Raw genomic sequence first — 10000 nt, forward strand, 5'->3', positions numbered from 1 at the left:
CAGAGAGCATGAAAGAGTTTGAGTTTTTTCAAAAGTTCTTCTTAGTTTAAAAAAAAGACTCACTGAGCTTCTTCAGAAAGCCTTTAAAAGTCTCTGAGATTCTTCAGAGAGCATGAAAGAGTTTGAGTTTTTTCAAAAGTTCTTCTTAGTTTTCTTCATTAATGGTCTAACCTTTTAAATTGCCCAATTTTGGCAGCAGTTTTCGCTTACGGCCATACCACCTTGGTCACGCCCGATCTCGTCTGATCTCGGAAGCTAAGCAGGGTCGGGCCTGGTTAGTACTTGGATGGGAGACCGCCTGGGAATACCAGGTGCTGTAAGCTTTTTTGATTTAAAAAAAAAAAAAAAAAAAGAGTCCCTGAGCTTCTTCAGAAAGCCTTTAAAAGTCTCTGAGATTCTTCAGAGAGCATGAAAGAGTTTGAGTTTTTTCAAAAGTTCTTCTTACTTTAAAAAAAAGACTCACTGAGCTTCTTCAGAAAGCCTTTAAAAGTCTCTGAGATTCTTCAGAGAGCATGAAAGAGTTTGAGTTTTTTCAAAAGTTCTTCTTAGTTTAAAAAAAAAGACTCACTGAGCTTCTGCAGAAAGCCTTTAAAAGTCTCTGAGATTCTTCAGAGAGCATGAAAGAGTTTGAGTTTTTTCAAAAGTTCTTCTTAGTTTTCTTCATTAATGGTCTAACCTTTTAAATAGCCCAATTTTGGCAGCAGTTTTCGCTTACGGCCATACCACCTTGGTCACGCCCGATCTCGTCTGATCTCGGAAGCTAAGCAGGGTCGGGCCTGGTTAGTACTTGGATGGGAGACCGCCTGGGAATACCAGGTGCTGTAAGCTTTTTTGATTTAAAAAAAAAAAAAAAAAAAAGAGTCCCTGAGCTTCTTCAGAAAGCCTTTAAAAGTCTCTGAGATTCTTCAGAGAGCATGAAAGAGTTTGAGTTTTTTCAAAAGTTCTTCTTACTTTAAAAAAAAGACTCACTGAGCTTCTTCAGAAAGCCTTTAAAAGTCTCTGAGATTCTTCAGAGAGCATGAAAGAGTTTGAGTTTTTTCAAAAGTTCTTCTTAGTTTTCTTCATTAATGGTCTAACCTTTTAAATTGCCCAATTTTGGCAGCAGTTTTCGCTTACGGCCATACCACCTTGGTCACGCCCGATCTCGTCTGATCTCGGAAGCTAAGCAGGGTCGGGCCTGGTTAGTACTTGGATGGGAGACCGCCTGGGAATACCAGGTGCTGTAAGCTTTTTTGATTAAAAAAAAAAAAAGAGTCCCTGAGCTTCTTCAGAAAGCCTTTAAAAGTCTCTGAGATTCTTCAGAGAGCATGAAAGAGTTTGAGTTTTTTCAAAAGTTCTTCTTACTTTAAAAAAAAGACTCACTGAGCTTCTTCAGAAAGCCTTTAAAAGTCTCTGAGATTCTTCAGAGAGCATGAAAGAGTTTGAGTTTTTTCAAAAGTTCTTCTTAGTTTAAAAAAAAAGACTCACTGAGCTTCTGCAGAAAGCCTTTAAAAGTCTCTGAGATTCTTCAGAGAGCATGAAAGAGTTTGAGTTTTTTCAAAAGTTCTTCTTAGTTTAAAAAAAAAGACTCACTGAGCTTCTTCAGAAAGCCTTTAAAAGTCTCTGAGATTCTTCAGAGAGCATGAAAAAGTTTGAGTTTTTTCAAAAGTTCTTCTTAGTTTTCTTCATTAATGGTCTAACCTTTTAAATAGCCCAATTTTGGCAGCAGTTTTCGCTTACGGCCATACCACCTTGGTCACGCCCGATCTCGTCTGATCTCGGAAGCTAAGCAGGGTCGGGCCTGGTTAGTACTTGGATGGGAGACCGCCTGGGAATACCAGGTGCTGTAAGCTTTTTTGATTTAAAAAAAAAAAAAAAAAAAAGAGTCCCTGAGCTTCTTCAGAAAGCCTTTAAAAGTCTCTGAGATTCTTCAGAGAGCATGAAAGAGTTTGAGTTTTTTCAAAAGTTCTTCTTACTTTAAAAAAAAGACTCACTGAGCTTCTTCAGAAAGCCTTTAAAAGTCTCTGAGATTCTTCAGAGAGCATGAAAGAGTTTGAGTTTTTTCAAAAGTTCTTCTTAGTTTAAAAAAAAGACTCACTGAGCTTCTGCAGAAAGCCTTTAAAAGTCTCTGAGATTCTTCAGAGAGCATGAAAGAGTTTGAGTTTTTTCAAAAGTTCTTCTTAGTTTAAAAAAAAAGACTCACTGAGCTTCTTCAGAAAGCCTTTAAAAGTCTCTGAGATTCTTCAGAGAGCATGAAAGAGTTTGAGTTTTTTCAAAAGTTCTTCTTAGTTTTCTTCATTAATGGTCTAACCTTTTAAATAGCCCAATTTTGGCAGCAGTTTTCGCTTACGGCCATACCACCTTGGTCACGCCCGATCTCGTCTGATCTCGGAAGCTAAGCAGGGTCGGGCCTGGTTAGTACTTGGATGGGAGACCGCCTGGGAATACCAGGTGCTGTAAGCTTTTTTGATTTAAAAAAAAAAAAAAAGAGTCCCTGAGCTTCTTCAGAAAGCCTTTAAAAGTCTCTGAGATTCTTCAGAGAGCATGAAAGAGTTTGAGTTTTTTCAAAAGTTCTTCTTACTTTAAAAAAAAGACTCACTGAGCTTCTTCAGAAAGCCTTTAAAAGTCTCTGAGATTCTTCAGAGAGCATGAAAGAGTTTGAGTTTTTTCAAAAGTTCTTCTTAGTTTAAAAAAAAAGACTCACTGAGCTTCTGCAGAAAGCCTTTAAAAGTCTCTGAGATTCTTCAGAGAGCATGAAAGAGTTTGAGTTTTTTCAAAAGTTCTTCTTAGTTTAAAAAAAAAGACTCACTGAGCTTCTTCAGAAAGCCTTTAAAAGTCTCTGAGATTCTTCAGAGAGCATGAAAGAGTTTGAGTTTTTTCAAAAGTTCTTCTTAGTTTTCTTCATTAATGGTCTAACCTTTTAAATTGCCCAATTTTGGCAGCAGTTTTCGCTTACGGCCATACCACCTTGGTCACGCCCGATCTCGTCTGATCTCGGAAGCTAAGCAGGGTCGGGCCTGGTTAGTACTTGGATGGGAGACCGCCTGGGAATACCAGGTGCTGTAAGCTTTTTTGATTTAAAAAAAAAAAAAAAAAGAGTCCCTGAGCTTCTTCAGAAAGCCTTTAAAAGTCTCTGAGATTCTTCAGAGAGCATGAAAGAGTTTGAGTTTTTTCAAAAGTTCTTCTTACTTTAAAAAAAAGACTCACTGAGCTTCTTCAGAAAGCCTTTAAAAGTCTCTGAGATTCTTCAGAGAGCATGAAAGAGTTTGAGTTTTTTCAAAAGTTCTTCTTAGTTTAAAAAAAAAGACTCACTGAGCTTCTGCAGAAAGCCTTTAAAAGTCTCTGAGATTCTTCAGAGAGCATGAAAGAGTTTGAGTTTTTTCAAAAGTTCTTCTTAGTTTAAAAAAAAGACTCACTGAGCTTCTTCAGAAAGCCTTTAAAAGTCTCTGAGATTCTTCAGAGAGCATGAAAGAGTTTGAGTTTTTTCAAAAGTTCTTCTTAGTTTTCTTCATTAATGGTCTAACCTTTTAAATAGCCCAATTTTGGCAGCAGTTTTCGCTTACGGCCATACCACCTTGGTCACGCCCGATCTCGTCTGATCTCGGAAGCTAAGCAGGGTCGGGCCTGGTTAGTACTTGGATGGGAGACCGCCTGGGAATACCAGGTGCTGTAAGCTTTTTTGATTTAAAAAAAAAAAAAAAAAAAGAGTCCCTGAGCTTCTTCAGAAAGCCTTTAAAAGTCTCTGAGATTCTTCAGAGAGCATGAAAGAGTTTGAGTTTTTTCAAAAGTTCTTCTTACTTTAAAAAAAAGACTCACTGAGCTTCTTCAGAAAGCCTTTAAAAGTCTCTGAGATTCTTCAGAGAGCATGAAAGAGTTTGAGTTTTTTCAAAAGTTCTTCTTAGTTTTCTTCATTAATGGTCTAACCTTTTAAATTGCCCAATTTTGGCAGCAGTTTTCGCTTACGGCCATACCACCTTGGTCACGCCCGATCTCGTCTGATCTCGGAAGCTAAGCAGGGTCGGGCCTGGTTAGTACTTGGATGGGAGACCGCCTGGGAATACCAGGTGCTGTAAGCTTTTTTGATTTAAAAAAAAAAAAAGAGTCCCTGAGCTTCTTCAGAAAGCCTTTAAAAGTCTCTGAGATTCTTCAGAGAGCATGAAAGAGTTTGAGTTTTTTCAAAAGTTCTTCTTACTTTAAAAAAAAGACTCACTGAGCTTCTTCAGAAAGCCTTTAAAAGTCTCTGAGATTCTTCAGAGAGCATGAAAGAGTTTGAGTTTTTTCAAAAGTTCTTCTTAGTTTTCTTCATTAATGGTCTAACCTTTTAAATAGCCCAATTTTGGCAGCAGTTTTCGCTTACGGCCATACCACCTTGGTCACGCCCGATCTCGTCTGATCTCGGAAGCTAAGCAGGGTCGGGCCTGGTTAGTACTTGGATGGGAGACCGCCTGGGAATACCAGGTGCTGTAAGCTTTTTTGATTTAAAAAAAAAAAAAAAAAAAAAGAGTCCCTGAGCTTCTTCAGAAAGCCTTTAAAAGTCTCTGAGATTCTTCAGAGAGCATGAAAGAGTTTGAGTTTTTTCAAAAGTTCTTCTTACTTTAAAAAAAAGACTCACTGAGCTTCTTCAGAAAGCCTTTAAAAGTCTCTGAGATTCTTCAGAGAGCATGAAAGAGTTTGAGTTTTTTCAAAAGTTCTTCTTAGTTTTCTTCATTAATGGTCTAACCTTTTAAATTGCCCAATTTTGGCAGCAGTTTTCGCTTACGGCCATACCACCTTGGTCACGCCCGATCTCGTCTGATCTCGGAAGCTAAGCAGGGTCGGGCCTGGTTAGTACTTGGATGGGAGACCGCCTGGGAATACCAGGTGCTGTAAGCTTTTTTGATTTAAAAAAAAAAAAAAAAAAAGAGTCCCTGAGCTTCTTCAGAAAGCCTTTAAAAGTCTCTGAGATTCTTCAGAGAGCATGAAAGAGTTTGAGTTTTTTCAAAAGTTCTTCTTACTTTAAAAAAAAGACTCACTGAGCTTCTTCAGAAAGCCTTTAAAAGTCTCTGAGATTCTTCAGAGAGCATGAAAGAGTTTGAGTTTTTTCAAAAGTTCTTCTTAGTTTAAAAAAAAAGACTCACTGAGCTTCTGCAGAAAGCCTTTAAAAGTCTCTGAGATTCTTCAGAGAGCATGAAAGAGTTTGAGTTTTTTCAAAAGTTCTTCTTAGTTTAAAAAAAAGACTCACTGAGCTTCTTCAGAAAGCCTTTAAAAGTCTCTGAGATTCTTCAGAGAGCATGAAAGAGTTTGAGTTTTTTCAAAAGTTCTTCTTAGTTTTCTTCATTAATGGTCTAACCTTTTAAATTGCCCAATTTTGGCAGCAGTTTTCGCTTACGGCCATACCACCTTGGTCACGCCCGATCTCGTCTGATCTCGGAAGCTAAGCAGGGTCGGGCCTGGTTAGTACTTGGATGGGAGACCGCCTGGGAATACCAGGTGCTGTAAGCTTTTTTGATTTAAAAAAAAAAAAAAAAAAAGAGTCCCTGAGCTTCTTCAGAAAGCCTTTAAAAGTCTCTGAGATTCTTCAGAGAGCATGAAAGAGTTTGAGTTTTTTCAAAAGTTCTTCTTACTTTAAAAAAAAGACTCACTGAGCTTCTTCAGAAAGCCTTTAAAAGTCTCTGAGATTCTTCAGAGAGCATGAAAGAGTTTGAGTTTTTTCAAAAGTTCTTCTTAGTTTAAAAAAAAAGACTCACTGAGCTTCTGCAGAAAGCCTTTAAAAGTCTCTGAGATTCTTCAGAGAGCATGAAAGAGTTTGAGTTTTTTCAAAAGTTCTTCTTAGTTTTCTTCATTAATGGTCTAACCTTTTAAATAGCCCAATTTTGGCAGCAGTTTTCGCTTACGGCCATACCACCTTGGTCACGCCCGATCTCGTCTGATCTCGGAAGCTAAGCAGGGTCGGGCCTGGTTAGTACTTGGATGGGAGACCGCCTGGGAATACCAGGTGCTGTAAGCTTTTTTGATTTAAAAAAAAAAAAAAAAAAAAGAGTCCCTGAGCTTCTTCAGAAAGCCTTTAAAAGTCTCTGAGATTCTTCAGAGAGCATGAAAGAGTTTGAGTTTTTTCAAAAGTTCTTCTTACTTTAAAAAAAAGACTCACTGAGCTTCTTCAGAAAGCCTTTAAAAGTCTCTGAGATTCTTCAGAGAGCATGAAAGAGTTTGAGTTTTTTCAAAAGTTCTTCTTAGTTTAAAAAAAAAGACTCACTGAGCTTCTGCAGAAAGCCTTTAAAAGTCTCTGAGATTCTTCAGAGAGCATGAAAGAGTTTGAGTTTTTTCAAAAGTTCTTCTTAGTTTAAAAAAAAGACTCACTGAGCTTCTTCAGAAAGCCTTTAAAAGTCTCTGAGATTCTTCAGAGAGCATGAAAGAGTTTGAGTTTTTTCAAAAGTTCTTCTTAGTTTTCTTCATTAATGGTCTAACCTTTTAAATAGCCCAATTTTGGCAGCAGTTTTCGCTTACGGCCATACCACCTTGGTCACGCCCGATCTCGTCTGATCTCGGAAGCTAAGCAGGGTCGGGCCTGGTTAGTACTTGGATGGGAGACCGCCTGGGAATACCAGGTGCTGTAAGCTTTTTTGATTTAAAAAAAAAAAAAAAAAAAGAGTCCCTGAGCTTCTTCAGAAAGCCTTTAAAAGTCTCTGAGATTCTTCAGAGAGCATGAAAGAGTTTGAGTTTTTTCAAAAGTTCTTCTTACTTTAAAAAAAAGACTCACTGAGCTTCTTCAGAAAGCCTTTAAAAGTCTCTGAGATTCTTCAGAGAGCATGAAAGAGTTTGAGTTTTTTCAAAAGTTCTTCTTAGTTTTCTTCATTAATGGTCTAACCTTTTAAATTGCCCAATTTTGGCAGCAGTTTTCGCTTACGGCCATACCACCTTGGTCACGCCCGATCTCGTCTGATCTCGGAAGCTAAGCAGGGTCGGGCCTGGTTAGTACTTGGATGGGAGACCGCCTGGGAATACCAGGTGCTGTAAGCTTTTTTGATTTAAAAAAAAAAAAAGAGTCCCTGAGCTTCTTCAGAAAGCCTTTAAAAGTCTCTGAGATTCTTCAGAGAGCATGAAAGAGTTTGAGTTTTTTCAAAAGTTCTTCTTACTTTAAAAAAAAGACTCACTGAGCTTCTTCAGAAAGCCTTTAAAAGTCTCTGAGATTCTTCAGAGAGCATGAAAGAGTTTGAGTTTTTTCAAAAGTTCTTCTTAGTTTTCTTCATTAATGGTCTAACCTTTTAAATAGCCCAATTTTGGCAGCAGTTTTCGCTTACGGCCATACCACCTTGGTCACGCCCGATCTCGTCTGATCTCGGAAGCTAAGCAGGGTCGGGCCTGGTTAGTACTTGGATGGGAGACCGCCTGGGAATACCAGGTGCTGTAAGCTTTTTTGATTTAAAAAAAAAAAAAAAAAAAAAGAGTCCCTGAGCTTCTTCAGAAAGCCTTTAAAAGTCTCTGAGATTCTTCAGAGAGCATGAAAGAGTTTGAGTTTTTTCAAAAGTTCTTCTTACTTTAAAAAAAAGACTCACTGAGCTTCTTCAGAAAGCCTTTAAAAGTCTCTGAGATTCTTCAGAGAGCATGAAAGAGTTTGAGTTTTTTCAAAAGTTCTTCTTAGTTTTCTTCATTAATGGTCTAACCTTTTAAATTGCCCAATTTTGGCAGCAGTTTTCGCTTACGGCCATACCACCTTGGTCACGCCCGATCTCGTCTGATCTCGGAAGCTAAGCAGGGTCGGGCCTGGTTAGTACTTGGATGGGAGACCGCCTGGGAATACCAGGTGCTGTAAGCTTTTTTGATTTAAAAAAAAAAAAAAAAAAAGAGTCCCTGAGCTTCTTCAGAAAGCCTTTAAAAGTCTCTGAGATTCTTCAGAGAGCATGAAAGAGTTTGAGTTTTTTCAAAAGTTCTTCTTACTTTAAAAAAAAGACTCACTGAGCTTCTTCAGAAAGCCTTTAAAAGTCTCTGAGATTCTTCAGAGAGCATGAAAGAGTTTGAGTTTTTTCAAAAGTTCTTCTTAGTTTAAAAAAAAAGACTCACTGAGCTTCTGCAGAAAGCCTTTAAAAGTCTCTGAGATTCTTCAGAGAGCATGAAAGAGTTTGAGTTTTTTCAAAAGTTCTTCTTAGTTTAAAAAAAAGACTCACTGAGCTTCTTCAGAAAGCCTTTAAAAGTCTCTGAGATTCTTCAGAGAGCATGAAAGAGTTTGAGTTTTTTCAAAAGTTCTTCTTAGTTTTCTTCATTAATGGTCTAACCTTTTAAATTGCCCAATTTTGGCAGCAGTTTTCGCTTACGGCCATACCACCTTGGTCACGCCCGATCTCGTCTGATCTCGGAAGCTAAGCAGGGTCGGGCCTGGTTAGTACTTGGATGGGAGACCGCCTGGGAATACCAGGTGCTGTAAGCTTTTTTGATTTAAAAAAAAAAAAAAAAAAAGAGTCCCTGAGCTTCTTCAGAAAGCCTTTAAAAGTCTCTGAGATTCTTCAGAGAGCATGAAAGAGTTTGAGTTTTTTCAAAAGTTCTTCTTACTTTAAAAAAAAGACTCACTGAGCTTCTTCAGAAAGCCTTTAAAAGTCTCTGAGATTCTTCAGAGAGCATGAAAGAGTTTGAGTTTTTTCAAAAGTTCTTCTTAGTTTAAAAAAAAAGACTCACTGAGCTTCTGCAGAAAGCCTTTAAAAGTCTCTGAGATTCTTCAGAGAGCATGAAAGAGTTTGAGTTTTTTCAAAAGTTCTTCTTAGTTTTCTTCATTAATGGTCTAACCTTTTAAATAGCCCAATTTTGGCAGCAGTTTTCGCTTACGGCCATACCACCTTGGTCACGCCCGATCTCGTCTGATCTCGGAAGCTAAGCAGGGTCGGGCCTGGTTAGTACTTGGATGGGAGACCGCCTGGGAATACCAGGTGCTGTAAGCTTTTTTGATTTAAAAAAAAAAAAAAAAAAAAGAGTCCCTGAGCTTCTTCAGAAAGCCTTTAAAAGTCTCTGAGATTCTTCAGAGAGCATGAAAGAGTTTGAGTTTTTTCAAAAGTTCTTCTTACTTTAAAAAAAAGACTCACTGAGCTTCTTCAGAAAGCCTTTAAAAGTCTCTGAGATTCTTCAGAGAGCATGAAAGAGTTTGAGTTTTTTCAAAAGTTCTTCTTAGTTTTCTTCATTAATGGTCTAACCTTTTAAATTGCCCAATTTTGGCAGCAGTTTTCGCTTACGGCCATACCACCTTGGTCACGCCCGATCTCGTCTGATCTCGGAAGCTAAGCAGGGTCGGGCCTGGTTAGTACTTGGATGGGAGACCGCCTGGGAATACCAGGTGCTGTAAGCTTTTTTGATTAAAAAAAAAAAAAGAGTCCCTGAGCTTCTTCAGAAAGCCTTTAAAAGTCTCTGAGATTCTTCAGAGAGCATGAAAGAGTTTGAGTTTTTTCAAAAGTTCTTCTTACTTTAAAAAAAAGACTCACTGAGCTTCTTCAGAAAGCCTTTAAAAGTCTCTGAGATTCTTCAGAGAGCATGAAAGAGTTTGAGTTTTTTCAAAAGTTCTTCTTAGTTTTCTTCATTAATGGTCTAACCTTTTAAATAGCCCAATTTTGGCAGCAGTTTTCGCTTACGGCCATACCACCTTGGTCACGCCCGATCTCGTCTGATCTCGGAAGCTAAGCAGGGTCGGGCCTGGTTAGTACTTGGATGGGAGACCGCCTGGGAATACCAGGTGCTGTAAGCTTTTTTGATTTAAAAAAAAAAAAAAAAAAAAAGAGTCCCTGAGCTTCTTCAGAAAGCCTTTAAAAGTCTCTGAGATTCTTCAGAGAGCATGAAAGAGTTTGAGTTTTTTCAAAAGTTCTTCTTACTTTAAAAAAAAGACTCACTGAGCTTCTTCAGAAAGCCTTTAAAAGTCTCTGAGATTCTTCAGAGAGCATGAAAGAGTTTGAGTTTTTTCAAAAGTTCTTCTTAGTTTTCTTCATTAATGGTCTAACCTTTTAAATTGCCCAATTTTGGCAGCAGTTTTCGCTTACGGCCATACCACCTTGGTCACGCCCGATCTCGT

General features: G+C 38.2%; 21 non-coding genes across 21 annotated transcripts in view; all 21 read left to right on the top strand.

Annotated features, from left to right (window-relative positions):
• Positions 1–204: 204 nt before the first annotated feature.
• On the top strand, positions 205–323 carry LOC143739562 (5S ribosomal RNA). The gene has a single exon (XR_013204291.1). It is a non-coding gene; the product is annotated as a 5S ribosomal RNA (ribosomal RNA).
• Positions 324–709: 386 nt separating this feature from the next.
• Positions 710–828, top strand: LOC143739563 (5S ribosomal RNA). The gene has a single exon (XR_013204292.1). It is a non-coding gene; the product is annotated as a 5S ribosomal RNA (ribosomal RNA).
• A 282-nt stretch (positions 829–1110) lies between these two features.
• On the top strand, positions 1111–1229 carry LOC143739564 (5S ribosomal RNA). Its single transcript, XR_013204293.1, has one exon. It is a non-coding gene; the product is annotated as a 5S ribosomal RNA (ribosomal RNA).
• Positions 1230–1713: 484 nt separating this feature from the next.
• Positions 1714–1832, top strand: LOC143739565 (5S ribosomal RNA). The gene has a single exon (XR_013204294.1). It is a non-coding gene; the product is annotated as a 5S ribosomal RNA (ribosomal RNA).
• A 491-nt stretch (positions 1833–2323) lies between these two features.
• LOC143739566 (5S ribosomal RNA) lies at positions 2324–2442 on the top strand. The gene has a single exon (XR_013204295.1). It is a non-coding gene; the product is annotated as a 5S ribosomal RNA (ribosomal RNA).
• A 487-nt stretch (positions 2443–2929) lies between these two features.
• Positions 2930–3048, top strand: LOC143739567 (5S ribosomal RNA). Its single transcript, XR_013204296.1, has one exon. It is a non-coding gene; the product is annotated as a 5S ribosomal RNA (ribosomal RNA).
• A 488-nt stretch (positions 3049–3536) lies between these two features.
• On the top strand, positions 3537–3655 carry LOC143739569 (5S ribosomal RNA). The gene has a single exon (XR_013204298.1). It is a non-coding gene; the product is annotated as a 5S ribosomal RNA (ribosomal RNA).
• Positions 3656–3936: 281 nt separating this feature from the next.
• On the top strand, positions 3937–4055 carry LOC143739570 (5S ribosomal RNA). The gene has a single exon (XR_013204299.1). It is a non-coding gene; the product is annotated as a 5S ribosomal RNA (ribosomal RNA).
• Positions 4056–4330: 275 nt separating this feature from the next.
• LOC143739571 (5S ribosomal RNA) lies at positions 4331–4449 on the top strand. Its single transcript, XR_013204300.1, has one exon. It is a non-coding gene; the product is annotated as a 5S ribosomal RNA (ribosomal RNA).
• A 283-nt stretch (positions 4450–4732) lies between these two features.
• Positions 4733–4851, top strand: LOC143739572 (5S ribosomal RNA). The gene has a single exon (XR_013204301.1). It is a non-coding gene; the product is annotated as a 5S ribosomal RNA (ribosomal RNA).
• Positions 4852–5341: 490 nt separating this feature from the next.
• Positions 5342–5460, top strand: LOC143739573 (5S ribosomal RNA). Its single transcript, XR_013204302.1, has one exon. It is a non-coding gene; the product is annotated as a 5S ribosomal RNA (ribosomal RNA).
• Positions 5461–5846: 386 nt separating this feature from the next.
• LOC143739574 (5S ribosomal RNA) lies at positions 5847–5965 on the top strand. The gene has a single exon (XR_013204303.1). It is a non-coding gene; the product is annotated as a 5S ribosomal RNA (ribosomal RNA).
• A 491-nt stretch (positions 5966–6456) lies between these two features.
• Positions 6457–6575, top strand: LOC143739576 (5S ribosomal RNA). The gene has a single exon (XR_013204304.1). It is a non-coding gene; the product is annotated as a 5S ribosomal RNA (ribosomal RNA).
• A 281-nt stretch (positions 6576–6856) lies between these two features.
• On the top strand, positions 6857–6975 carry LOC143739577 (5S ribosomal RNA). Its single transcript, XR_013204305.1, has one exon. It is a non-coding gene; the product is annotated as a 5S ribosomal RNA (ribosomal RNA).
• Positions 6976–7250: 275 nt separating this feature from the next.
• Positions 7251–7369, top strand: LOC143739578 (5S ribosomal RNA). Its single transcript, XR_013204306.1, has one exon. It is a non-coding gene; the product is annotated as a 5S ribosomal RNA (ribosomal RNA).
• Positions 7370–7652: 283 nt separating this feature from the next.
• On the top strand, positions 7653–7771 carry LOC143739579 (5S ribosomal RNA). Its single transcript, XR_013204307.1, has one exon. It is a non-coding gene; the product is annotated as a 5S ribosomal RNA (ribosomal RNA).
• Positions 7772–8261: 490 nt separating this feature from the next.
• LOC143739581 (5S ribosomal RNA) lies at positions 8262–8380 on the top strand. Its single transcript, XR_013204309.1, has one exon. It is a non-coding gene; the product is annotated as a 5S ribosomal RNA (ribosomal RNA).
• Positions 8381–8766: 386 nt separating this feature from the next.
• LOC143739582 (5S ribosomal RNA) lies at positions 8767–8885 on the top strand. Its single transcript, XR_013204310.1, has one exon. It is a non-coding gene; the product is annotated as a 5S ribosomal RNA (ribosomal RNA).
• A 282-nt stretch (positions 8886–9167) lies between these two features.
• Positions 9168–9286, top strand: LOC143739583 (5S ribosomal RNA). The gene has a single exon (XR_013204311.1). It is a non-coding gene; the product is annotated as a 5S ribosomal RNA (ribosomal RNA).
• A 274-nt stretch (positions 9287–9560) lies between these two features.
• Positions 9561–9679, top strand: LOC143739584 (5S ribosomal RNA). The gene has a single exon (XR_013204312.1). It is a non-coding gene; the product is annotated as a 5S ribosomal RNA (ribosomal RNA).
• Positions 9680–9962: 283 nt separating this feature from the next.
• LOC143739917 (5S ribosomal RNA) overlaps positions 9963–10000 on the top strand; it is a 119-nt gene continuing 81 nt past the window's right edge. Inside the window, exon 1 of the ribosomal RNA XR_013204627.1 lies at positions 9963–10000. This exon is cut by the window's right edge and continues 81 nt beyond it. This is a non-coding gene — a ribosomal RNA (5S ribosomal RNA).

This window comes from Siphateles boraxobius, unplaced genomic scaffold (assembly GCF_051911475.1).
Source record: "Siphateles boraxobius isolate OS27281-9 unplaced genomic scaffold, OSU_SipBor_1 160, whole genome shotgun sequence".
Taxonomy (NCBI): Eukaryota; Metazoa; Chordata; class Actinopteri; order Cypriniformes; family Leuciscidae; genus Siphateles; species Siphateles boraxobius.